Below are 25,712 nucleotides of genomic sequence, written 5' to 3' on the forward strand. Positions count from 1 at the left end.
TCCTACTTTTTATCATTAATACTGTCCTTCTTTTTAACTTGGTTCAGTCATGTATTTCTCACTCTTCTAATTCCTGGGAATGCCCAGCCTGTTCTTGCTGAAGCTTTAAAACAACCAACTCCCAAAAGAAAGTATTAGCTTGAGTCAGATATCATTTATTGGGATTTAATTCTGAACAATTAAAATCATCAAAATTACGAGTGTCTTGGATCTGAGAAGCTGCAGCCTTAAATATAGGTGATAGCTGTCCCCATAATACCTGGGGGGTACTCAAGGACACACGTGGCAAGGAGGCCCCTTTCTCCTTGAAAGTGTCTCCCCTTCAGTGTCTGTCTGCTGCTTGCATCTGTGATGTTTTCCCCAGTGTGCTCTGACCAAAAACTTAGCATAAGGAGAGAGGATGCATAGCAGGGCATGCAGAGGCTATTTCAGCAAGCTAACTACATTTAGTGCCCAGGCATTTCTCTGTGATTAAAAGGGGTCACAAACATCTGTGGTAACCTTTGCTATTTTTCCCAGGTAAAGTGGAGAAAACTTAAGACTCTGTACTACAGGTTAGGCAAGAAAAACAGTTTTAAGAAGAAATTGGAGTAGTTCTCTGCCTTTGTATCTTCAGCTGCTTTGAAGTGTTATACTGGGAAGCCTGGGGGGGTGGTTCTTACTCTTCTTCCATTACTTTCTGTGCATCTTTGCAACCCCTTTCCTGGTTCTTTCTTGGGATTCCCCTGCAGTAGAGACTGTGCATGTAGCAGTCCTGATAGATCTCCTAGTGGAGGGAATCTGGCTGGAATTGTGCTGTGCTCCATTTGCCTGCTCTGACGGATAGGTTTTTAGAGCCACTGTCAGCTTTTTTTAGGGCAGGCCTAGGGATTAAGCAGCTCCTTGGCGGTCCCAAAGCAGGCAGAACATAACAGAGGATCTGAATTAACGTGTCTCAAGTGAGCTTTGGGAAATAAAGCTGAGAGGAAAAGGCTTGGACAGAAGTGTACATGTAAGATGTAATGGCATCTTATAGTGTTTTTAGTGTTGAATTTATGCTAAATTCACTGCATAAAGACTAAATAGAGTGTGTATTTTTCTATTTCTTCATAGGAACAGAGAGTTTCCATTGTTTAACAACCAGACACAGCATCCTACCATCTGCTTAAACAGGTACGACCTTTTAACTTGTTAGTATAGTTTCCCAAGGAGGCTGCTTCAACAGATGGAGGAGGCTTGAGAAAATTCCTCTAGCTCCTGCAATACTTCATTTTTCTTGGGTTAGTGTCTGCTTTTGTAATATGCCTTGGGTAATACTTTAAAAGCCTCCTGCGACTGATGGGAGTCACTGTACCCATTGTCCAAGCAGCTGTCTTGCTTTTGGCTAAGCAAGAACCTGCTTACAGCCCTGAGTGGAAAGGGCCTAAGCTGTATGAGTCTGTAAGATGGTGTTGATACAAAGGCAGAGCATCTGAGAGAGATGATGGTGCTGCTGCACACTGCTCTGGTTTGTCTCCTGCCACTGCACTGAGTCGTACCACAGAAAATATGAGAGTGGTGTGGCAGAGTAATCACAAGCATAATGTTGCCACATCTCCAGAATCGAAAATCATTGGGTTAGATAAAAAAAATGCACTTTTTCTCCTTTTTGGGCAAGAGAAAACATTCAGGAGGCTCCTATCTCAGAAGATTGTGTTAGAGAGAACCTGTGCTGCCTTTGTAATGTAGATAAGCAGATACTGGTTTTGTCAGCATTTCTGTATGTGCACATATTCATTTCAGTTTGATTTACAAGAGAGGGTAGTTTCTGTTCTCACAAGCATGAGTTTGAAATGCCAAAGGCAGACTTCAGCAAATGGGAATGGAGTTTGACTGAAAATCTACATGCAAAGTGTGAGGGAGAAATGTGGTGTGAGCAGGGTCTCAAAGTGCCCGAGCTTCTGCTGGTGTAACTTCACTTAGGCAGGGCAGGGGGAAATATTTCCAGTCTTCTGGAGTAGCGTGTTTGCTCTGGCCTTGCAACACAAGCAAAACAAGAGGGTTTCAGTGAGCACAGGAGTTGCCTGCAGAAGTTTGTGTAAGGCATAACAGCATTGTGGTCCCCTCCCCAGGATCTCAGCTCAACAAGCTAGAAGAGGCTCAGACTCTGCATCATTTAAACAGTAGCATGAACAAATACACATGCATAAGAATTTTATTCAGCTGATATAAGTTACCACCTTTGTGTTGTCACTAATAAAAAGGAAGGTGCTGGATTATGCCAGTTTAGGACACATTTCTTCTGTGAGGTTAAACTTACACTGTGAGCAAAATCAATCTCCCCTATTCTCCTCAAGTAGTCTGTGCCTGAGGCTGCCAGGATACTTAATGATGAAAAAATATGAGGATCAAGCACAGGTGTAAAGGAAGGGAAGCTGATACTACGGGATGAAGAAAGGTAATAGTATATGCTCTGGGATCTGTGTGGACATGCACATATGCATTTTTGTGTGTATGTATTGAGTACAAGGCTGGTTTTGGACTTCTTGAGCTTTTATAAGCCTATAAATGTATGAATTTCCTGACCAGCCCCTAGTTTACTTCTGCGTGAAATCTCTCCTGGATGTATGAATTCGAAGGAAATGAAAACTGAAGGTCAAATTTGGCTCTCTAGGTTTGTAGGCTGTAAAAAGCAGGCACACAACTACCAGGCAGTTTACTTTTCATCCGTGAACTTTTCTCTCTCACAAGCTGTGGCAGCAGAGCCCTGCCATGTGGAAGCACATAAAGGTTGTGTCTGCCAGCCTCTCCTGTCCCTGAGACACCTGCCGCTGGCAGGAGGGTTAAGATGCCTCTCATTGTTTCCCAAAATTTCGGTGCTACTCCTTCTCTTAGAAACCATACAGTTTGGGAAGGACCCTTTCACCTCCTGGGCTGTGAACTTCGGGAGGGCCTGAGCCACCATGGCCCTGGCATTGGCTCCCTGGGGGCACATAAAGCCCCCAGCCTGCCTGCAGGCTGGCTCCCTGCCAGCGTCTGTCAGGGAGCAGGGCACCATAAGGCTGCTTACAGTGATCCTTCAAGCTTCAGGAATTTTCCCATGGCCCTGGAATACCCTTGCAGCAGCGTGCGAGTACTAAATGAAGGATTAAATTAGCTTTTAAGGCTTAAAGCAACAGGCAGTTTTATTGCGTTCGCTGTCTTGCTGTTGATAATATTCCACTGTTGATAAAGTAAATTCTCAGATGTCTGCTGTGCAAGGCTTAAATTGTCTCTGCAGGTCCCACAGGCCTAAATTACTGCTCTTGAAATGAGTAATGAATGGAGTGCCTCATAGCCTCTTGATACTGCTGAGATGCCACAGACAGTTTAAAAAGTGGGCGAGTCCGAAATGAAAAGAGGGAGAAACAATCACACATCAGAACTAGTGTTTTCTGCACAAGGTCACTGCATTGGTGGTTAGGAGATAAAACCTAAGCATAATGTCTTGTGAGTATTGCTGTCTCTCCTATGTCCCTTTGTCTCTGAGTGACTAACAGTGAGAATTAACAGTGGAAATAATATGCCACAGGTGGGCACAGGGAATGTTGTGATACAGGATGTGGGGGCTCAGGAAGAGGAGGCTGTTTTGTTGCCCCCTTGCATCCCCCAAGGCTGGGGTGTTGGATGGGGAGGAGGAGTAACAGAACCAACAAGGTGTCACAGAGGGCTACAGGGATGGGTGATAAAGCTCGTGTCCCTCTGAGCTGTGATGTCAGTACAGCCTGTTTGCAGCATTTGTTGCTGAAGGCTCAGCTTTGGAAGTGTTATGGAATTCTCTGCTAGTGTGGTTTTGCATCTAATGCTTCTGGAGCGGCTGTAGTGACTCCACATTGACCACTGGACCTGTCGTTCCCTGTGTGTTGTGAACAAACTCAGTGTCACCTTCTGGCATGAGCTTTTCACTGTTCTGTCTCTCTGTGTGGGTCTGTGAAGGGACCCCAAAACGGGAAGGCACTGAGACAATTCACTCATCTGGGGCTGTTTCTAAGCAGGAGGGGAGGACTCTTAACACCCTCCAGAGGCTCAGTCACACTGAGATTCCGAATAATTTTGTGTAGCCTTTTGAGTATAAGCGTTAATTACACTTTTTTTTCTGCTGTGAACCTACTGATGCTCAGAAGGAGAGGTACATAGATGGGGAGGCAGCTTGGCAGCAGACATCCTGAGCAGAGTCTTGAGGACAGCACTCAGGGAGCAGGTTTGTGTGTCAATACTTTGTTTGATTAGGCTGGAGCCTCTTTGGACACACGTGCGTCTCTAGATGAATTTCACAGGGAGCTAATTGCACTTTAAATGACTGCACTTTAAGCACACCATAGCTTGTATTTCAGACTTAAAAATTTCCCTCACCAGTGGTTGAAAGTTAACACTGTACAGAAAGATGTCAGTGAGCAATGATTAAGAGAGTTTTTAGGAAAGGGGATATGAATTGATAGTCATTAGAAGGGTTTCTTGTAGTATCTGCAGAAGTAGTTTTGGCTTAATTTCTGAAGAATCAAAAGTTCTGGAGATGTTGTTCTCCTTTTTCATTTTGCTTACTTAGGGTTTTTGGTTTTTTTTGTCAGTGATCTTTGTAGCACTAGGGGAAGATTATAAGTGAGCAGAGTGCAAGGTATAGCTTAGTGTTGTTATTGGCATTGTCTTCCCACGCGGCTGGCTTGATTGTCTCCTGCTTTGCATTGAGAGAGCTGCAAGGAGGCCCCACCTGGGTGGTTCTGACACAGGGCTGAAGGAGACTCTTAGCACACTTGCTGTAACAGCCAGTGTGGCATCCAATCCTCCTTCATTAACCTTCCTCTTAAAACTAGTTTCCTGCCAACCAGTAGGTTGTTCTGCAATCTCACCTGCAAGAAACCTTCAGCTTCCAGCTAAAACTTACAATGGCCACGGGGTCCTCGTACCAAACTAGCTTTTGGTTTTTCCACCTTTGTGTTTATCACTTAGCATCAATCTGTCTCCTTCCTCTTTTGAAAGGAGGGCTGTCATCAATTTTATAATCAACTTGTCTCTTCTCTCCTTTCTTCTGATCATCTTAATAGCCATTATCTGTACCTTCATTCATTTGTAAACACCTGTTTTGAAACAAGCAATTTTGAGCACAGCACTCCTTGTATTTGTCAGCTATCAAAGGTAGAATTTGCTACATTTTGAAAGGATTCAGACATGATTGTTAAGCAATGGAAAGGAAGGAGAATGTCCCCTGTCACAATCAAATCATAATTGTGATGGTGGTGTTAGTAATACTCTTATGTAGCAGGCTGAGTCACTAATAAATACTTAAAAGTTGTTTACAGCTGAGAAGCAAAACTGTTCAGGCAGGAATTGACAGGCAGAGGTTACTTGAGTTGCTGCAGCTTTTTAGTAAATCTCTTCTCAGCTCCTTGGATGCAAGAGATGGGCCAGAGAGACCAGGAGGGGAGAGGAAGAGGGAAATGTCGTGCTTCCTTTTCCCTCTGTCGTGATGAGCAAAGGAATTTAGTTTTGAGGAAGAGATTGGTAAGGAAGGGAGACAGGAGTGTTCTGTGTGTTGCAACTTGTGCTTGATACCTTCATCAGGATCAGCAGCCAACCCTGATACTGAGCTTTTCCATTTCTGTGCCGCACTTAAGTGACTTTATAGAGGGGCAAAATTAAGCGAGGTGAAGGTGAGTTGTTGAGCTGGATTTTGGTTTTGTGAACACTTACTGCAATTGCTTCTTCATCTCCGTCAGTCAACATAATCCTTCCTGTAGCTCAAGAACCAGTCTGGTGTGCTCATGTTGAATTCTCATAACTGAGTTTTTCCCCCTGGATGATGTGGAGGGTAAGAAGACTCAACACCATGGAGTAGAAGCTCAGCTCTCCTAAAGGCAGTTGAATTTTTGCCATGGACATCCTTTTGAAAACTTCCCCATGAAGTATCTGGTTCTGGCTGGTGTCAGGATGGGGATACAGCACACAGGGATGTGCTTTTGCCTCAGCACTGAGAGGGGCTGGAAGTCAGTGCTGCCTGTGAAGCACTCGAGGAAAAAACTATCCCATTCCCACTTAATAATTGTAAATGGCTTTGTCGTTGAGTCACTGAGTGCATCCCAGCCCCTGCATGGAGAGCTAGTGAACCTGATACTCAGAGTCAGTGTTGAGTTATGTGTATTCAAGCAGTTGTGTTGGTATTCATGCTTTTGAAAGAGGTAGTGGCAGTAATGGGAGTGCTGTGAGCATTCTCCATGAGGTGAGTTTGAGAGAGAAACAGATTCGTTTGTATTGAGGAGCAACACTTAATGGGAAGAACAGATGTTTGAATCCTAATGTTCTTTCCAGCATAGTTGATGAAAGAAAACTTTTCATAATCATGACCAAAAAATACTGTAGTTGTCATCCTTAAGATGAGTCATTTTTTTTACCCTTATTTTTAATCCCTCTGAAGCAGGAGGTTAATATTCAGTCCGGTCTCTAGCCATGACACGTCGGGCAGCTGAAATAATTACGCAGGGAGAGGGATGTAACACACTATGGAATTCGTATTCAGGTGAGGTCTTGATGTGAGAAGTGAGATCCTGACATTACAGACATAGTGTCATCAAATCATCCTTGAATTTTACATTAGGAGACTGCAGGATTGCCAGTTGTTCTGCCTTTTGCCATGTCTGTGTGGGGTAGATTGCGAGGCACTTTGAGAGTCCTGCCTCAACAAGTGATTCATAATGTTACCTGTACCTACACTTGTAAGGTTTTTCTGCAGTGTACCCTTAATAACAACTCCCTGGTATCCTTATTTCAGTTGTGACCTCTTTGGGGCTAGAAAAAGTGTTTTGCTCGCCTGTACAGTTACTCCTGCATCAGTTTCCCTGCTAAAAATCATAAGAACATCTACTCTGTGCTGAAAACAGAGTTAGACACGACAGGATCAAGTCTAAGGTAAATGGCAGCATGCCTGGGAACTAGATACTGTGTGCAACAGCTTTTGCTGTGATTCTTAATGCTTCATTAATTCATTGCTGTAGCTACCATAATATTAGTAACTAGGTGTCCAAGTCTGGGTTGGATCACTGTTGTGTTAGATGCTGTGTGCTCAAACAGCAGAGTTGTTCCAGGCCCAGACGAGCTGACAGTCAAATCTGCACAGAGGTGTGGAGGTGTAAGCAAGCAGGCAGCACGCAGGTGAGACCACGTTTGTCAGTGTGATTGGTGCCTGAGAGACTCCACAGTTCACGCTGGCAAGTTGTGGATGGAGAACCATTCTCACGTGGTGCAGTTCACCTGGGATGTGTCAGCATGAAAGCACATCATTATGCAACCTACAGCCTATTTTATTTGTGTTTGGGTTTTTTTTACTTAAAATCCAGTGTATGATGAGTTGTAAAATACAGGAGGCCAGCTTCATCTCTTGTCTGTCTCCACTGTTTTAGCATGGTTTCCATTGGGAATTTTGTTCTCTCTAGTATTGCAGAAGTCAGTCAGTAATGCAGCTCTGTATTTCTGCATATTGGCCAGTGTAGCAAGGAACAGAAATGGACCAAATAGTTCAGCTCCATTGAAATGTTGGCCTTAGAATGGAATTGGATCCTCTCCCCTGCCCTTTTCCCCCCTAGGTTCTGAATGTTTGTTACTGGTCTTCAGCCAGCAATAAAAACACCAAGTAAAGATGAGAAAAGCTATTTCTTTCTACCCTGAGTGAGGAAGATCTGGTAAAGTAATGAAAGTACCTTCTCTTGCAATCTGAAATGTACCTAGACCTACCAGAACGCATCTGTACTTTGAAATGCCTGAAGTCAGGACTTCCTCTTAGTGTGACTTCAGCTCATTGCTGGAAGTGGTCTTGCCAATTTAACTGTTTTGTAAATAAAATAAATGGGTATTATTTGTCAGTGTGGGGTGCCATCCAGTGTTGACTTTCTACTTAGAGCTTGTTATATTTATCACTACTCTACCTTGAATCTACACCTAACTCTCCCTGTATTCCCTTCCTATGGTACCATGTACCACTGGTTTTCTCATCTTCTTGGTTCCCCGTGGAAGATCCACACTCTCTCCTGTGATCTTTCAGAACCACAGCACTTGGTTCTTTCCTGCATCCTTGGCTTTCCTTCCCTGTGTTGTTCTTCTCATTCTTCACTAAATTATCTCCATTTACTCCTTGGACCTTTGGGATCTCCGTACTTTGAGTTCCACGTAGCATTTCTCAGCAACTTTCTACGTCTTCTCTGCAGTGACTTCCCATTCTCTGCAGGTTCACCAACACCTGTTTTATCCTCTGTCTTTGCTTAGAGCTAATTGGGCAAGAAAGAGCATATGCTATGGCTGCATGTGAGCTCCACATCCACTGATTAGACCACTAGGACATTGGCAGACAGGAGAAACACAGCATGAGCCCTTCTTGTATTTCCCTTCATAGAAGCACTTAATATCCTCTCTTTCTCCTTTACCCATCTGTGGATTTCCTGAGGTGATAGGTGGGAGCTTAGAATCTTCTGTCAGACATGATAGAAATTGGCCAGTTTGATTCACAGTTATGGATGTGGACAGACACAGCAGACAGGCAGAGACAGGAAGCCAGAGCACAAACAGAATGAGACAATTGGGGACCAAATGTTTTTGAGTTGCTTGTACTTTCACATGTCTTCAGTTGAGGTAACACGGCAGAATCAAAGCAGAGTGTTTACAATACTGGTTCAGTGTCAGGAAGAAATTTTAAGGACCTGTTATGTAGTTGTGGAGTCAGCTTGGTATTGGCAACTTGGTACATACCTTGTGATTTATGTTTTCTGAAATGAATTTTGGCACTATGTTGTGTCACATTTTTAATTCCTACCAAAGGCAGTTCTTGGTAAAAGTATTTTTAGAAATGAGCATCCATCAGAAGAAGAAATGCAGCAAGTTTTATATAGATCCCTGGAGGAAAGATGTAGGAAGTGTTATGGAGATTCTGTGAAGGAATTAAGTAATTTAGATACAACCCAGTTGGTCAGGCCAACAGCCCTATGGAGTTGAAATAAGAATCTGCATTTTCATTTGTTTTTCTGCTCACAACAACAGCAGGGACTCCTTAATGTAGTTTGTGGGCTGCAACCTTCATCTGAGACTTCACTCCATATTTTAAACTGTGGATATTCTTGGTAGTCCTGGCTTACCATCGAGAGTTTTAAGAGCTCAAGGTCCCTTTCAGCAGCACTGGAGGTCTGAGCTGAGCTCTAGGCATGCAAGTTAGACATGCATGCTGTTAGACAGCCTGAGCTCAGGGCTGCCTCTGTTCCCCAGAGCTGTCAAGCACGTGTCCCAGGTGCCTCTGCTTTCTCAGTGTGCTCTGGACGTCGCTCAGGCTCTGATGTCATTGGCCAGTGACTCCTTTTGGGTCTTCTTTTTGTGGCTTAAAGTTTGTTGTGCTGCCTCCAGGCGGATGCTGTCTCTGATAAATGTCGTTTCCTGAGCAAAACTTTCTAAAATCTGGATGCAGAGGTTTTGGTTGGAAGCCAGAGCATCCTTGCGCATATGGGAAGAGACAGCCCTTGCCCTGGAGGGTTTTCGGCATAAATAGGCAAGTTACAGACAGGATGAATATTATAATCCATGTTTTACAGCTGAGAGAACTGAGGTACGGGCTTGTTTATTCATAAGTTCGAGGTCATGGTGACAGGTGAACAGCAGGGACCTGGACTAATTCTGGTCTTGAATCTCAGTGCCTTAACCATAAAACTGTTCTGCCTTTCAGGAGACTCTTGTGATTTAGGAATATCTGTATTACACCACAGTTGTAGGAGGAAGAAAACCTCTTTTTGAGTGAGATAATCTTGAAGGGCACTTACATCGGTGCGTGAAATTCTTCATCCCTTGGTCAATTTTAGCAAACTCTATGCAGCTAATGCCTAATAGAAGAAGATAAATTGCCAGCAAATAATAAATTAACAATAATCCAGCAAAGAGGTGAGACAATCATAGTCTCAGCAGCCAACAGATAATAAAAGGGAAATTATTTAAAGTGTCTTATAATTTCTAATGTTATTAATCTCCTGGAAAGTCTGTGTCTATGAAGGATAAGCCAAGCTTTTTCTTAAACACGGAAAAGTTTTGTTCTTAGAGGTCACTGGGAGGTTTGGATGATTGTAAGCATTCCTCTTCCTCTCTTTGGGAACATGATCCCAGATTCACTGCAATTAGCAGAAAGAAAGAGAGAAGGAAAGGAGGGGGGAAAAATAGAAAATTATGCATTTTTTTCCTATAGTTTTTTCTATTATTATTTTTTCTATAATTGTATTAAATTATGCCAAAAGAGCCAAGGGGCTGTCTGAGCTGCTCCTGCTGGCCTAGACTGGCACATCCACAACATTGTGGGCCCTAGGTGTAGAAGCAGGTTCTATAGGGCTCAGCCATGGCTGCTGTAATTCTAGTTGCTCTGCACGTCCCACCTCAGCCCTCTTCCCACATATCTCATTGAACCATGTCCCACCCTCAGGTATGATGTGCCTATGGTCTTGTAGGGTCAGGCTTTGCTCATGTTTTGCCTGCATAGTGTACATCCCATGGAAGTGTGTGGGAACAGGAAGGGGTTGATGTGGGAGCTCCAGGCAGCCAGTGGGTGCCAGATTTGGAGCTGGGTTAAGTCAAGGTAGTTCTCTTGACCTCAATGAAATCACTCATGATGGATGCTGCATAAAATTCCTCCCCAGAATATGACTGACAGGGATGTAAAAAAATTTCCTTTAGGATCTTGCCTGGTAGAGGTTATGCCACACTTCCCATCTGACATTCTAAGTTCAAGCAAGTACACTTGTATTTTTTTGCATGGCTCTGAGAGTGCCTCTGGTGTCACTGGAAGAGGTTTATGCCTCCCCCAGCATAGGTAGTACCATTTCCCCATGCAACCTGTGCAATTCAGGTGGGACATCACCATCTTTCATGGTGTCCGCTGCTTCTGGTTCATGGATTTGTCCCCTCCTCTAGTGGAATCCTTTATCATCTGCAGTGCTTAACTTGTGACAGGTGGAAGTACAGCTGAAGTGCCCACACTGTGCACACGTTCAGAATGGAGAGACGAGCTGCTAATATCGTGTAAAGATGTAGGTGAAGAACTGGGAGACCTGCCTGCTCTTATATCAAAGTTATATCAAAGGTCTCTTTTTTTCCCCTTCTTTCAACCTAGTTTACATTTCCCTCTTGAAAAGATAGTAGCCAGGGTTTCTGGCATAGTCCTGCCATATCTCTCTCTGGCTGATAGATATTTCCCCTTGGGGCTGATGGATTTGAAGTCTAAGGATGCCTCATGCTTTGGCACAGACAGTGCCTTCGAGAGGGAGATTGATCTTTCATGGGGAAGTTCACTCTGTTCTCACCTGGGATGGGATACAGTCTAGCCAGTCTCTTAATTACAATCGTTTCCCTTCTGTGGAGGAGTAGATATGTCTGTTCTAAGAGAGCTGTGTGACATGACTCCTTGAGTAAGTGGCTAGTAAGTTGTTCTGATTAGAGGTGTGGGCCTCTTCCCTTTTTGTGGCCCACCACTGGCTGCATGGCATTCCTACAGTCTGCATCAACTGCAGCATTTGACGTGTACACTGCTGAACAAACTGCTTTGTGTGGTTTGTTACTGGCTTTTAATTCAGCCACAGTGCTAATTACCTGCTTTGAAGTGGCTGCAGGCTTGGGGTGCCTGTTCTGCAAACTCTGGATCCTAGTCAGACTGCAGTAATGCAGTGTCCATGGCCATTAATCCAAAGATCAGACTGTAAATTAAAAGGAAAAAGAAAAGGCAAGAAGCCTAGATGATACAGTGCTAACGTTTGAGCTTCTAGAAATATATATACATAAAAATCAGTGTAAATTTATAAAGCTAGCAAATTGATAAGATGGAGGGGGGGAAAAAGCAGTGTTTCATAACCTTATCTCACATACCACCAAAAAAATTCTTGTCCTGAGTGGTTCTCAGGAGCTGCCCCCACCTTGCACGTACATGTAATTCTCTGGTTTTCAAAACAAGCCTTATATCATGGTGCAGAACATGTATGTGTGCTTTATCTTCCTTGAATGGAATATTGTGTAATAGTACTGGGCAACAATCGTACTGTCAGCTAAATTTTTTCCAGAATAAAGTATTCAGCAAAATATATCTATCTGGGCATCTCTGCTGCCTCTTACTGCAGAAGGTTGTGGAGCTTGTGAAAGTGCTGCAATGCAGCAAGTGTACTACCACTGATTAAAAGTAGATTTTTTTTTGGCTTTGTTGTTGTTTTCCCCCTCTTCTGCAAGCTTGTGGGTGGCATTTTTAATCAAGTTCTCATGGTAACAAACTTAATGTAAAAGCACCAAAGCCTACAAAATTAGGCTTTTTTCTGTATGTGCTTGAGGTGGGTGTTCAAGTCATTACAACTGCAGTGATGCTGGTTATTTCAGGGTTTCTGGTGCAGAGATGACAAGGAAGTAAAATGGAAGGAGGTGTTGCTAAATGCAGAAAATGTTCGTCATCTTTTTACCAGGTTCTATTGTTGTCCTTTCTGTAAAGAGGGTGCAATTAAAGTAATGTATAATGTACTTCTTATATTGCTATTTCGTTCTTTTAGATGTATTCTGACATCACAGTTGTCATGTTTGTAATTCCTGAGGGAGTCAGTTTTTTTTGACTGACGTTTTGATTCACCATTGCAAACGTGAGCCCCCATCAAAACACACATGAAAATGCATGAGGAACTGCGGAGTGCTCTATGGATTTATCCTGTATTTCTGCATGGAGGAAGATTTGCAGAGAAAAGCAGGAAGAAGGGGTTAAAATGAAATCGTGAAGGATCTGAATTGAATGCTTCACCTTCTGTTAACGGATTGATCTTTTAAACACCACATGGCTAAGAGTTGCTAACTCATGGGAATCAGTTGATTGTGGCTGGTGCTTTGCCTCATGTCATGTTCAGTTGTGTTTGATGCTGTATTGCACTTAATGAATTTATACTGCCATGTATTTGCAGTCCTGCAGATAGGCAGTGACCGAGGGAATGCAGGTTGGCAATTCTGGGGGTGCCAGAAAATGTAAGATACAGCTCACTCAGCTGCTGAGAAAAAAATTGATTTGCAATGAGAAAATGTACTGGATATTTCCAGCTCTTAGATACATGAAGTTCCAGTGATTTGTTTGGGTTTTTTTTTTACTACAACCTGCTTACAGGATATGAACAGTGAAGGATTTAACACTGTAACACCCCACCCCAAATATCTCTGAGTAGCTTACCTGCTGAAGAACTACAGCATTGTCTCAGGAGCTGTACATTGGTGATGTTCCAGCATAGACATGCCTGGCTCGGTCAGCAGGACCAAGCCCATTCCTTCAGAAAAGTCATGAAAGTAGGATTGCCAGTAAGACAGAATGCTGCACTTAGGGGTTGGGGAAGGACAGAGGCATCTTGGCTATGGGGAAGAAAGCTCTCCTTGTCTCTCTGGCTTTCCACACAGGTATTGATCTGCTTTGCAGCAAGGCTGCACTGCTCTGCTCTTCCTCCTTCTCAAGAACATGTTGGGTGCTTAGACTTTTTCCTGCCAAGAGACTGGTTATTTTTTTGGTGTATAAAAGTCCATTTGCACTGTTTCCTATCTAATTTAGCCTTGCATAAACACTTCACAATGATTTGCAAAGTTGGGATAATCCAGGGACCTTATTGTATTTCCTAGCATAGCTACAGCACTGGGCTTTGCTGCTGCCCCTGTTTTTATGATCTTGTGTCTTCCTTGTTTGACAGTTCCTGAAATGGAAAAATGAATGTTGGGAATTAAGTTGCAATGAATTTTTTTATCGAGATTTTGAAGAAGAGGTGAGTGAGAATTGTTTTAGTGCCATGCAGAGTATTTTCCCTGACCGTTTTTGATACCACTGACTTACAGCTGGTCTGGGAATCTGAGCAGACGACTGTGAATGCTGCACTGATCATCCCTAACTTGAGCTCCTTCCGCACCTTTCTGGCTGCAGGAGATTGTTCTGGCATGATAAAGAGAGCATTGTTCAGTGTTCATAAGTCTCCTTGTTGACTTTGGAAATCTTTCACATTAAGAACTCTTGGGATTTTGAACAGGTAAACCAGAAGAGAAAGCAGTAGAATATCACGAGCCAAAGAAAATAGAGCCACATTGGGTTTCATACCCAGTTGGGAAAAAAGACAGCAACGAAGCATTAGCTATATGGAGAGAACTGATTATACAGTAACTTCCTGTCACCTTTGAGTTCATTTAGTATTGATAGAAAGAAACCTTCTGTTTAAAAACATGTCTCAGTAGTAATTTCTTGCTGTGGTACAGGGAAGAATACCACCTGTATTTCAGAAGCTGCAAGTGGTTATGAGCAATGCTCCTTGGGAGCTGAACACCAAAATGAAGTGCAATGCCTTCTTCAAAGCAGCATATCATTTGAATAGGTGATGTTTGAAACATCAGCTGTATCTTTTAAATGGTAATTTTCCGTGCTTGATCGTGGGATTTACGTCACATATAGTGATGTGGATATTGTAGTCTTTATTAGCCTGATGTTAACAATACCCACTTCACAAGTAAAACTCTCTAAACTGATCAGAAATTTGAAGAAAATTGAAATGTGTTGAGGACTGCAAAAATTTGCTTCAAGAAAAATCTCTTGACTTTTTTAATATTCACAGAAAACACTGACAAAGCACCAGAGTAAATCCTCTCTGAAAATCTCTGCCGATTGGTATGCATACAGCAGGGTTTGATCCCAGCAGTGCTTCAGGAAAAGGAGCTTTTAGGATTTCATTCTTCTAGTTTGTGCTGCAGCCTTCCTCACAAAAAGTGATTCAAACTGGAAACAGCTAAAAGGACAGCAGCAGCGTCCTTCCTTTTATAATATGCAAGTACTGTGTAAAAAAAAAAAAAGTGTTTTTCATAATTTCTTTGTTCTTGACAGTGCATATGCAGGGTACCCAGTGATGCTGGAAAATACCTCAATACTGTACCCTGGAAAAATGCCCCCAAATGCCAGCCTAGCCTAATGCAGTTCAGAAATTGGGTGTGCAATGGGAGGAAACTTTGACAATCCATGAACTGTTCAGGAATTCTCAATGTTTGAACCAGTGTTTTCATCTGTGAGGATTTGGCACTGTCCTTACAGGTGTTTCAGAGGTTGGTGTGATGCAGGACATGGGCTGGATGCCAAGGCACTTCTAATTTTCTCGTGGAGGGGATGAGAGAGGAGTGAGACTGAAGGAGGAGTCACTGGTACGGGGGCAGTTTGTATCCTACTGTTTCTGCATGGGTACATTCTTCACAGTTCTTTAGGGGTGCCCAACATTTGATGTAGGGACTGTTTTGTTCCACGTCATTGTAAGGTAGAACACACGCAGGTATCTTCCCCATGAATGCCAAGGCAGTGGAAAGGGTTCAAAAAGGGGTTTATTTTGAAGGCAAAGACATTAAAACTTACAAACTTCTTGGCACTGCCAGGCAGTACCAGGCCTGAGGGAAAGGCAAACTTCCTGTTCGCTCCTGGGCATTATCAGTGCTGGCCCTCCTGACTCTCCCAGGCCACAGCAGCCCTGTAGCATTTCTGTAAACGTTATCTCTCTCCTCTCACGTATCAGAGAGAGAGGCTGAAAATTTCTCTTGCTATGAGGAGGGGAGAGGGAGAAAGAATTGAAACTGCCTTTGAGAAAGAGTTACCTTTTAGGCAGAAAGCCTCCCGAAGTGAAAACTCTGTCTCCTCGCAACAAAATCTTCCAGAAGAAAGGGTATTCTGTCGTCACAGTTGTGCAAGTCTAGATGTAGGGAAAATAAAGGTTGTTTATCGCTTCTGAAAATTTTTGGAAGTGGAGAGGTGTCTGGACTTCAGAACAAGATGTCCTACCATTCTGCCCAGGTTTTGTCCCACAGGCTGCAAAGAACCTCTGTATAACTTTTTGTGCTGCAACCTGCATGCTGGCAAACCAGCACAGGCAAACCTGGGCCCAGGCTGAGTAAATTCAGGTCCTTTTGCACCTTTGAGACTGGATCTGCAACAAGTATCTTGTTGCTTGTTACTCAAAAGAGGTTAGGGGGAGGCCTTGGCATGTTGTACCCCTTTGAATTGCTGGAACCTGCCTGGGTAGGGCAGCTGTGGCTCAGGCACATGGTGGTGGCAGTGCCAGAGGAAAGGACCAGGGATTATGAGATCCACAACAGGAGACAGGAACACGATATTACTCTCTGCAAGAGAGGCCCAGAGTCCAAAGCCGTTCCCTTTGCACTCCCAGCATCCAAGCTGGCTCTTCTCCAGAGCCACTCCAGCAGCAGCAGGAGTTTGGGCAGGAATAGAGCCCAGATTTGAGTGGCAGGCAGCTGTCTGCTGATGAAGAGGGTATAGCAAAGCCTTTGAGATGCCTTTGTTGGAAACTGTTATGGTTTTCCCTGACTGAACCTGTACTTTCTTTCAGGGGATACAAAGAAGACTTGTTTGCCTCTAGAAAAGTCTTTACAGGTCTTTTTACACCTTGTGCTTCAAATCAGACCATTAGACCTGCAGTACTTGTCATCACTATGGATACAGCAATCCTGCCTGCTGGTGCATGTCTCAGCATGGCATGCACATCCAGTCACCCATTTTCTGGTCAGGATCTTATAGGTGAGGCTGCCAGCTAAGGTAGCTTGATACTTTCCTTTATAAGACCCTGTTTCTATTAATGCTTTGCCAAACTTTTTGTGGCTTAGGCTGCAATTTTCCTCTCTGGCAGTCAGGCTCAGGTTGTGCTCTTATGTGTATGTGTTGGCCCAAGCTTTTCCTGGAGCAAGGCTGCCTTCCCAGGCTGGCTTGAGGAAGCCAGGTTTGCTGTTTTAACTCAAGATCTTGTCTGTGAAGTTCTTTGGTGACCTTGATGTTGAGACGGGGACAACATATCTTTTGAAAGTGTGTTGTCAGGAGAGACTTGCTGGAGCCTCTGCTGCTTCCAACCTCCCTGAGCCTGACCAGCCCAGTACATGTCATGCCTTATCACTGTGAGTGGGGGAAAAAAAAGAATTATCTCCCTCTCCTTTGCTTATAGTCTCTGGGAGAGAAGAAGGAAGTCCACGCTTTCAGATGCAGAGGCAACCAGAGTTAGAAAATACGAACTAGAACTTGTGGAAGCAGGGAGTCAGGGGCAGAAGAGACAAATCTGATAAAAAATGCATGGGGGAAAGGTGGGGATGGGAAAGCAGTGAGATGGAGGCAAGTTGTAGAGAGGGACTGGATGAGAGAGAAGGCCAGGAAAGAAAACTGGAAGTTAATGGAGGAATGGGAATGAGGAAGCTGCTGCTTGGGATGAAAACTGCAGGAGAGGACCTAGAAGTGGACCTTGGTACGAGGAAGATAAAATCTGCAAAGTCTGAAGTGGTGAAAGCTGTAGTCTGGACAGCAAACATGGACAGGCCCTGGGTGAGGGATTGAAGCCCACAGGGGCAAGGGCTGGGCTGGGCAGCTGATGCAGTAGAGACTGGGATAATCTAGGCAGAGGGAATGGGAAGAATAAAATATGTTTGTGGAGAGAAGGCAGTAGCTTAGTACATATGCAGATGGAGACCCAGTTAGGATTATGCAGTCATCTCTCGTTTCTTTCACAGCCAAACTCCTGAGGTGTAACCTTGCAACCTTAATGTACGTGTGATAGATGTTGACACACCTCTAGACAAAATCTGATTTGTGACAGTTACTTCTTTTTCTCTTTTTGTATTTTTGGCAGTCTTCAGTATGCTCTGTCAACAAAAGCAGAACAAAACTTTCCATTCTTAAATAAGTAAAGTTCAGCACTATCCAGATGTGTATATTTAGGTGGCTGCCATGGCTGGATTTTGTTGCTGCCAGATAGACAGTGATTTATTCTGTAAGTTTTGTGCCCTGAGCTTTCAGCAATATACTACTTTTCATCCTGAAGCCTGGCAGAAGTCTAGCAGTAATAATTAGCAAACCATAAAAATCGACCTGGTTTGTGGGAACCACTGAAGGATGCAAGGAGACATTGCTGTTCAAGGAGTTAGGAACAAAAGCGCATGGTTACTGACCCAGTCATGTCAGACCTAAATTTTGAGGGAATCCCAAGTGATAAGTGTTCTGCAGTCTGAATACTGCCTATTCATTCAGCCCTTCTAGCAGAGTGAATGAATCATCTTTTCAACCAGAGACAGCCCCTCTGGGTCAGAGTCGAGGTCAGTGGTGGGGCATGTGTTTCAGACTGCTTGCCCTAAATGAAAAAGGAAAACATACACGACTTTGCTTATGCTGTTACAGCTTTGAGCATCTCATCTATAAAACATTTACATACACTATCTCCTCAGACTTCCTACAAGTGGCAGCTCTGATACATAACCAGGTCCTTCTGGAAGGGCCATCTGTCTTCCTTGCTGCTCCTGTACTTTTCCTCTTCAGCATCACCCCTACCCCAGAACACCTTTCTCAGCTGATCTTCCTGTTGATGTCCCCCACCTAATCATCAGCTCAGTGTCACCAGATTTTTAGCTTGAGGTGATCAGGTTGATTCCACAGAACAGTTGAAAATGGGCACCCCCTTTCTTCCTGTGGTGAACCAGCCCCATGCAAGTGGTGAGGTGTGGTTTGCACAGCCTGTCCTCGCTGCATCAGCAGGAGGATCTGGAACAGCACGTGTCTGGGATGTAACGTCTTTCAGTTAGAGACTCATCAGAGCAGCAAAGCTGTTTCATTTGCTAGTCTGGCTGAATGATAGGTGCTTTTCATCACAGGGCAGTACAGTCTATGTCATACAGTGTATTTTCATTAGAGTTTGTTAAACATTGTGATGCTCAGAGTGGGGATGTGACATTCCATCACACTTGATGGAAAACGGTTTCCTTTAAAAATGAATGACAGCAAATCACACAATTATTTAAAGTCAACATTAAAATAGCATCTAAGACCTCTAATCCACATTATATCTACATATTATTTATGTGGTAAAAACACTGCTTTTCCCAAAAAGGCTCTCAGATCGAGAAACCATGGGAAAATTAATGAAAGAAAAATTCAGTGGTTGGCTTTTGAAACTAGGTAAACTTCTATCATGCACCACCTCCTGCACTGTGTAATTCCCTACAGTGGGAAGAATCACTAATTATTTGCAGGGAGCCTGCCACCAGCGAGTTGTTTGATGCACTGTAGCTCTTTGTGGGGAGAGGGATTATTTCTTTTCTCTTCTCCGTTTATCTTCTCCCTGCACGCCTGCATGTATTTTTATAAACATATATCCCATTCCCTTCTTTCCCAGGATGAAGAGCCTTAGCATGTCTAGTCATTCCTCGCACAGAAGCTTCTCCAAATCTTTTATCATTCTCTTTGAGCTCTCTGCACCTTTTCCAGGTCTACTTTACTTTGTTTGTTATTAATAATTAATGCTTTCAGGCATCGTAAACCAACATCAGCATTAGTGCTGTTGAAAGACTGTTTTGCTGTTGCAAAAGTACAGAGGAATTCAAGATGAATCATAGGTTGGATCCTGGGTACCTCTCAAAAAAGACATCAGAAGCACCTGAACACATGTGTGAATTCTCTGTGTCCATCAATACTCTGCATGACCTGTTGTGCCTGTTGTGCTTTTTGTGTCTTGTCCTTTTAATGGAAATTTCTGATGGCAGTCCATGGAAGGACACAGTTTGCTTCCCTTGTCCAGAAAGGCATCTTGGGGGTATCTTCTGTATGCAGTGCTAGTACTGGAAAGAGCATGATGATCTGGATCCTCACAGACACGTAGGCACCTGGCTGCCTTGGAAATCACGAGCTCTGTGTCGCTGGGTACAGACTGCGCGTTGAGAACGTGCTGATGTGAGACTGAAGGTCTGGGGAGCTTCTTGCCTCTGCATGTGGAGCAGCCTGTGCTGGCCACTGCTTGTGGCAGGAGTCTGCACTGGATGGTTTGATTGAAGATGGCAAATCCTGGCTTCCCTCCTTCCCCCTGGTTGTCTCTCTGTACTGAAATGACACACACTGCCCCGTGGCTTGGGTTTTTCCCAGACTTTTTCCTCAGTTACTGAATTTGTTCATCAGTCACATCTTATAATTCTTGACATGCACTTTCTTCATCCAATGCAACTTTCTTACCCTTCCCTACTCTTTGGCCCTGGGCTTGTTCCACTCTTCCCACAAACTCACTCACTCTTCATTTTGTCCAAGGAGAATGCCGCTGCCTTCACATACGTAACGTCAGCCCCTTGGCACAGGGTGGGAAGAAAAGGGATGACAGCAGAACGAGGTTAAACCCGACCTGTAGCAAGAATCCGGTAGTTGGATGCACTTATGGGAGCTTGGGGATGAAATGAGTCTCTAAAACAGGTCTTTGCTGTGACAGCAAGTCCTGCAATTAAGATTTCAGAAAGACTGAATGACTCAGTGAGTTGATTCCTCCTCACACTTCAGGTACCTTAATTTTCTTAATTCAAAAACCCAAGGAATTAAAATTTAAACTTTAAAATGTCACTATAGTTAAAATACAAGATGAGGCATGTAAATTCCTCTTTCAGTGCACATCCCAAGAACTTCATTGAAACCCTTTTGAAGGAAAATCTTCCTCTGAAAGCAAGGGGTGGAAAATTGGCTCCTGTGGCTTCAGGTTCCAGCGATTCTGTCTTCTCTGCCCTCCTGTCCCTGTGCCTGAACAGTCTGGAGGAGTGGTTGCCTGCTTTGTTTTCTCTTGTAGGTTGGCTGAGTAAAGATTTGGCAGGGTAAAGCTACGACATGATAAAATTATGTCCCAAATATTGTGATTTTACTGTCTAGAGCATTTAGAACACAAAAGATTTCTGGATATTCTCATTTCTAGATAGGGAGAAGTTATTTTATTTGCCTGGATATATAGTCATGGGTGTCATACGAGTGGGTTGCTCAGTGTGGGTGGACAGCATATTTTTAAGTCCTACAAGATAAGGGTATATTTAATTTAGAAGAAGTCCTTTATTTATAACATCATTGATTAGAAAATACTATGAAGGGATGAAATAATCCCACCACTTCTGCCCAAGGTTTTGCAGCCCAACAGTCACTGCTCAGGCATTCCCTAGGAAAGAAAGTTCTAGCACTAGCTAATCTATGCCAAGTTTGCTGTAAATACAGAAGCAGCCTGTGTTTGCAAATAACCTCTTTCCCAATCGCTTTTCCAATCCTTTGTCTCCTTATTAGTATTTATTTATTTACAGTTTGAAGTTTTGTGTTGCACCTGAAGGCATTGACTTCTCTTGGCTGTCAGGGGCTCTTGGGAACCTGCTCTAAGGTTTCCTGACCGTGAAGCTGAGAGTCAAAGGTGCTGAAGGGAGTCTGGGTGGAGGGAGCGCGGCGCAAGCTTTCTTCTGTCTGATGCTCTTTTTCAGCATGAATAAACAATGCCTCTGCTAGACAGTAAGATGCTTTCTGCTGTGTGCCTGGCATGGTTGCCTGGTGTGTCTGTTAGGAAGTGGAGCTAAAAACACTCTCAGCAAAGGAATAACCTGCTGCCCTTGATTCGGGGAGGAAACTTTTTTCATGAGTACAAGAAGTTTTACCTAAACAAGCTGGAGCAGGACATGGCCTTGAAGATCCCTTCCTGTTACCATCTCCATACTTCATTTTAGCATGAGCATCCTTATGGTGCTTGTTCAGTTGTGGAATAATTGACTTTGTTCCTTTACTTCAGCATGTGGAAGGACAGAATTAAGAGAATTAAGTCAGGATTACAGCTGTATCAGGAAGTCTGTCCCTGGAGTTCCTGAGCTACCTGTTTTTATGTTGGTTTGTGGCCCTCCCTGGAGAGGGTGCAAAGAGCTGTATTCCATATTTTTGCTGTAGGCTGATTCTTCTGCATTTATTTATTGGAAAGAATCTGCCAGAAATTAGCCCAGGACATGCTTTTTACCATTTGTAGTAGCTGACATGATCCCAAAGATAGGATCTGGGTAAGATGGTGGTGTAGCAGGGATTGAATTAATTTCCAAAGGTAGGTAAGACCTTTGAAAAAATTAAAAAATGCAGATGCATTTGTAGAGGCAGCATTTTTTTTTCTAATTAAAAGCTCACTGAATAAAGCTAAGATCATGTGTAAATGTGTCATGCTAGATGAGATCTCAATGAAACTGGAAGAAATAAGGGATGTGAAAGTAATTCATGTATGCAGAGAAGGGAAAGATGCACCAGTGTAGTTCAAGTGCTTACTTTGGATAAGTGAGATTTTGTTGTGTGAGTTTTTGCTTAGCAGACAAGTTTGTAGCACCTCTGCTGGACGGTCCAGGCAGAGTGGCTCCACTGCAATTTGCAAGAGCAAAGCCCTGGCATACATGGAGAATATGCAAGTAACATATTAGCATAATTAATTGATTCCTCACTACCTAATGTGAGCTCTTACCCTTCATGGAGTCTCGTGAGAAAAGAGATGCAACATCAAATCAATGTGTCTTAGCAAGGTCAGCGTGGGGGAAAAAAAACCCCTGCAAAATATCCCTGCAGCCTTTTCATGGGTTCTCTTTACCAGACCCTGTCCAAAGACAAGTGCTGATCAGTGTGACTTCAGAGCAAAACAAGCACATGGCTGTGTGACCCCTTTGCAGCAGCTGTGGCAAACATACAGTTTGGCTGGCACTTCTTCAAACAGCAGGCTTGAAGATATGAGTCTGAGAATTAGAAGATCATAAACTGTGTCATGTGCTGTCATCACCTTCTGTACCTGTGCAATAAATAAGCAGGAGATGACTTTGTCACAGCTGCTTATAAGCACTAAAAATTATAATGGAAGTGGCAGCAGGGAGGGGAACCGAGCATTCAGTGTTTGTTTTTGTTTGCTAGCCAGGGTTTGTTTCTGTCAAGGTTTCAGCTGGCCAAACTCGTGAAACATTGGCAGCACTGACAGTGCTTTTAGTGTGACGTATTTATATTTCCAGTAGTTCTGCCTTTTTCCTCCTAATCTGCAATGACTGTATTGTGTTCTGTACTTCTTCCCTGACTGATGGAGACTTTTCCTCCTTAAGTAGTATTTTGAGCACCCTTGTCTTATGTAGCCTATTCTCCAGCTCAGCTGTGGTGCTGTCATGGATCTTCAGCCATCTTTTTTTGGCAAGGTTTGAAGTGACTGTGGTAAGAGGGAAATATGAAATAAAAAGTTTCTTCTTTTAGAGTCAGGTTTCCTGGGTGCTCTCCTTTACCCTTCAAGATCACCTCTTTAAGCTGAAGGTTTCCTCTGTTCTCCTTAGCTTTTTGAAAAATTATTTATTATTTTTAATAAGTGAGGCAAATCTTTTATAATTACTATGGTACAAAAAAAAGAGACTGTGAAAGTACAAATAAGGACTGAGTTGTTGGGTGTTTATTTCATTATAGACTTGAAAATCTCCAAAGTTCACCATGTAGAAAGGTTTAATTTCCAGTTAGATTATTGCAGTGATTTGAAAGGCAAGGGGGTTACCAGAGGAAAGCTGTGCAGAGGGTGATGAAGTATTTGAATGGGGAAAGATCCATTGCTTACTGTGCCCTCCCTGAGCAATCCTGCGAAATTCCCCCTTAAAAGCCCCGAGAGGGCCACAGTTTTTAACATTTGCCCGTCTGATCACATTCCAAATAACTTTCTCTGCCACAGCTCTTGGAACTAGTGCTGTTTGTTCATGGTGGTTTTTTATGTGCCTTATGCATTGGGGGTTAAAAAGCTGATATACCCACAAGTGTTGGTGAATCTTTGTCAGGATTGAAGCCAGGGCCTTGGCACGGGTCATTTAGATGTCTCCTGATGGCAGCGGAGCTTCCTGTTTCAGACAAGCCTGCCAGCTGCAATCCCTTCTCTGAAGTGCATGAGGGGGGCTCACAGTGCCCATTTGAAATTGTGCTTGATGGAAAAATCAATGCAATGTGTCCAACTCTGAGGTGCTCCCCTGGGAGCAACCCTCTTCTTGTTCAGGGCTTGTTTCAGTGAGTCCTGTGGGAACAAGAGGCTCCACTGAGAAATTTGGAAGCTGCCATGAAATGTCCTGGCTTCCTGGCAGCACTCCTTCCATCCTTCAGCCCCTCTAGCTCCCCGAGGCAGGAGAGATCTCAGATAGGATTGAGCAGGAACTGCCTTCTCTCTTTACTGATCGGAAGACGAGGCTGTCATGATGCCTCATCTTAAAATGTGCAGAAGGACTGTGTGCAATTTTATCCAGAGACAGTCATGTCTCTTTCTGTGGGCACCTGCACTGACTGTTACGGCTTCTTTAATGCTTTTGCCATCCTTATTGTAGACCAAATTTATTGGTAACAAATTTTTGCCTTATTCATGTGTTCAGACATCACTTATAGTTGTCATGGTGCTGTTGTTATGGTTACCAACTCCTTCACTGGCTAAAATGCCTTTCCCTTCTCCTGTGGGAAGCAGTTATGATTATGATGGATGGGGGGGGCTGAGGGTACTTGATGGCCAGTAAATGGTGTAAAAATGCAGCTTTGGGGATAGAAACAGTTTGACAAAAAGGGGTGGTGTTGGAGCAGGGTGGGGTGTACAGGGATTCTTTTTAGCTAGAAACGAACTCTACAGTAGAGAGTTTTATTGGGATTTTTTAGTCAGAAGCTGCCAGGGCCATGGTTTCGCCATTGCAAGAGAGAAAGGCCCCCAGTTTAACGTTTCTGGGGTTTGAGCAAGTTGATGTGATCCCTGGGCATGGGAGTGAGGACAGCCCTCCATGCTGGGCAACCACATCTCTTGGAGGGGAGCATCCAATGGCAGGTCAGCTCAGGTGTGCCCTGCTTTTCAGCAGCCCAGAGAATTGAACACCTTCCCCAGGGGGGAAGGAGTAACAACTGAAAGGTTCATTCTCGTACCTGTTCTGTGTTTTGCAGTGGAATGAACGTGCCTCCTACCAACAGAAATGCAGTGGGTGCTGCATCTCATTCCTCCTGTCCAGCACCCAGGTGCTCCAGCTGGCTGAGCAGGGTTTGTAAATCAGCACAGAGCAGGGCTCTTGGTGAGATTCACACTTCTGCCAGTGAAAACATTCCCCCTCATCAGGAGCTGTGTGGCTTCTGCAGCAGGGTGACCCTTTCCACCCACCTGCCTCCGCTGGTGCCCGGCCCAGTCACATGGAACTCCACGAGGGCTTAAAGTCTCTGCTGTCAGAGGGCTGGACACTGTGCAGGAAGGATTGGAGGACTCATCTCTGCTGTGCCAATGCTGCAGGTCTGATCCATTGCTCCCAAGGCTGCAGCCATCCCTTGTTCTCAGATCTGGCAGGGATGCAGATTGTAGTAAATTTTCTTTGCCTTCCCACAGTGAGCCTCCTTTGTTCAGCCTCCGGTCCAGGCGCCATCTATTATTTTTCATCCATTTCATAATCCAAGGTACAATCAAAAGGATTGTCCACAAAGAATATGTGGCTATGGACTAACTGTTTGCAGTGTGGAAATGGAAAAGCCTTTAAAACCCGCCAAACATGAACACAAGTGCAAGGAGATGAACGCTGCCTGCATTTTTAATGGATACAAGGTAGTATTTAAGGGGATAGTCTTGCTTATATTGTCAAGAAAGAGGGATCTAGCAGCAAGCTAATAACTCAAGCAGTGGGCAAGGAAGAAATAAATCATATTTGTTATAAAGCATCAGAGAAACTTGTTCATCCTTTATGAGGCTTGAGAGGTGAAGTGGCTCCCATGGAGAGAATGTATAATTCTCCCTAATAATACACCATATTACTAGAATTACAGCACTTAGACATTTAGTATCGAGTGTAACTTTCATTGTGGCTTCTGGACCATGACTGAGCATTCTAAGAGGAAAGCTAACATGGTCCCTGTCAGACACCAGCAGACTTTCTCC

General features: G+C 43.7%; 1 protein-coding gene across 26 annotated transcripts in view; it reads left to right on the forward strand.

Annotated features, from left to right (window-relative positions):
* MAP2 (microtubule associated protein 2) overlaps positions 1–25,712 on the forward strand; it is a 220,986-nt gene that overhangs the window by 116,790 nt on the left and 78,484 nt on the right. For 22 of the 26 annotated variants that reach the window (XM_018071768.2, XM_029959492.1, XM_018071771.2 and 19 more), the window contains one exon: positions 1,093–1,152. The exons of the other annotated variants lie outside the window; for them this stretch is intronic. The gene's annotated coding sequence lies outside the window, so the exon portion shown is untranslated. The remainder of the gene's footprint in view (positions 1–1,092; positions 1,153–25,712) is intronic. 26 annotated transcript variants of the gene reach the window in all.

The sequence above is a fragment of the Manacus vitellinus genome, unplaced genomic scaffold (genome assembly GCF_001715985.3).
Source record: "Manacus vitellinus isolate BGI_N305 unplaced genomic scaffold, ASM171598v3 scaffold_20_pilon, whole genome shotgun sequence".
Lineage (NCBI taxonomy): Eukaryota > Metazoa > Chordata > Aves > Passeriformes > Pipridae > Manacus > Manacus vitellinus.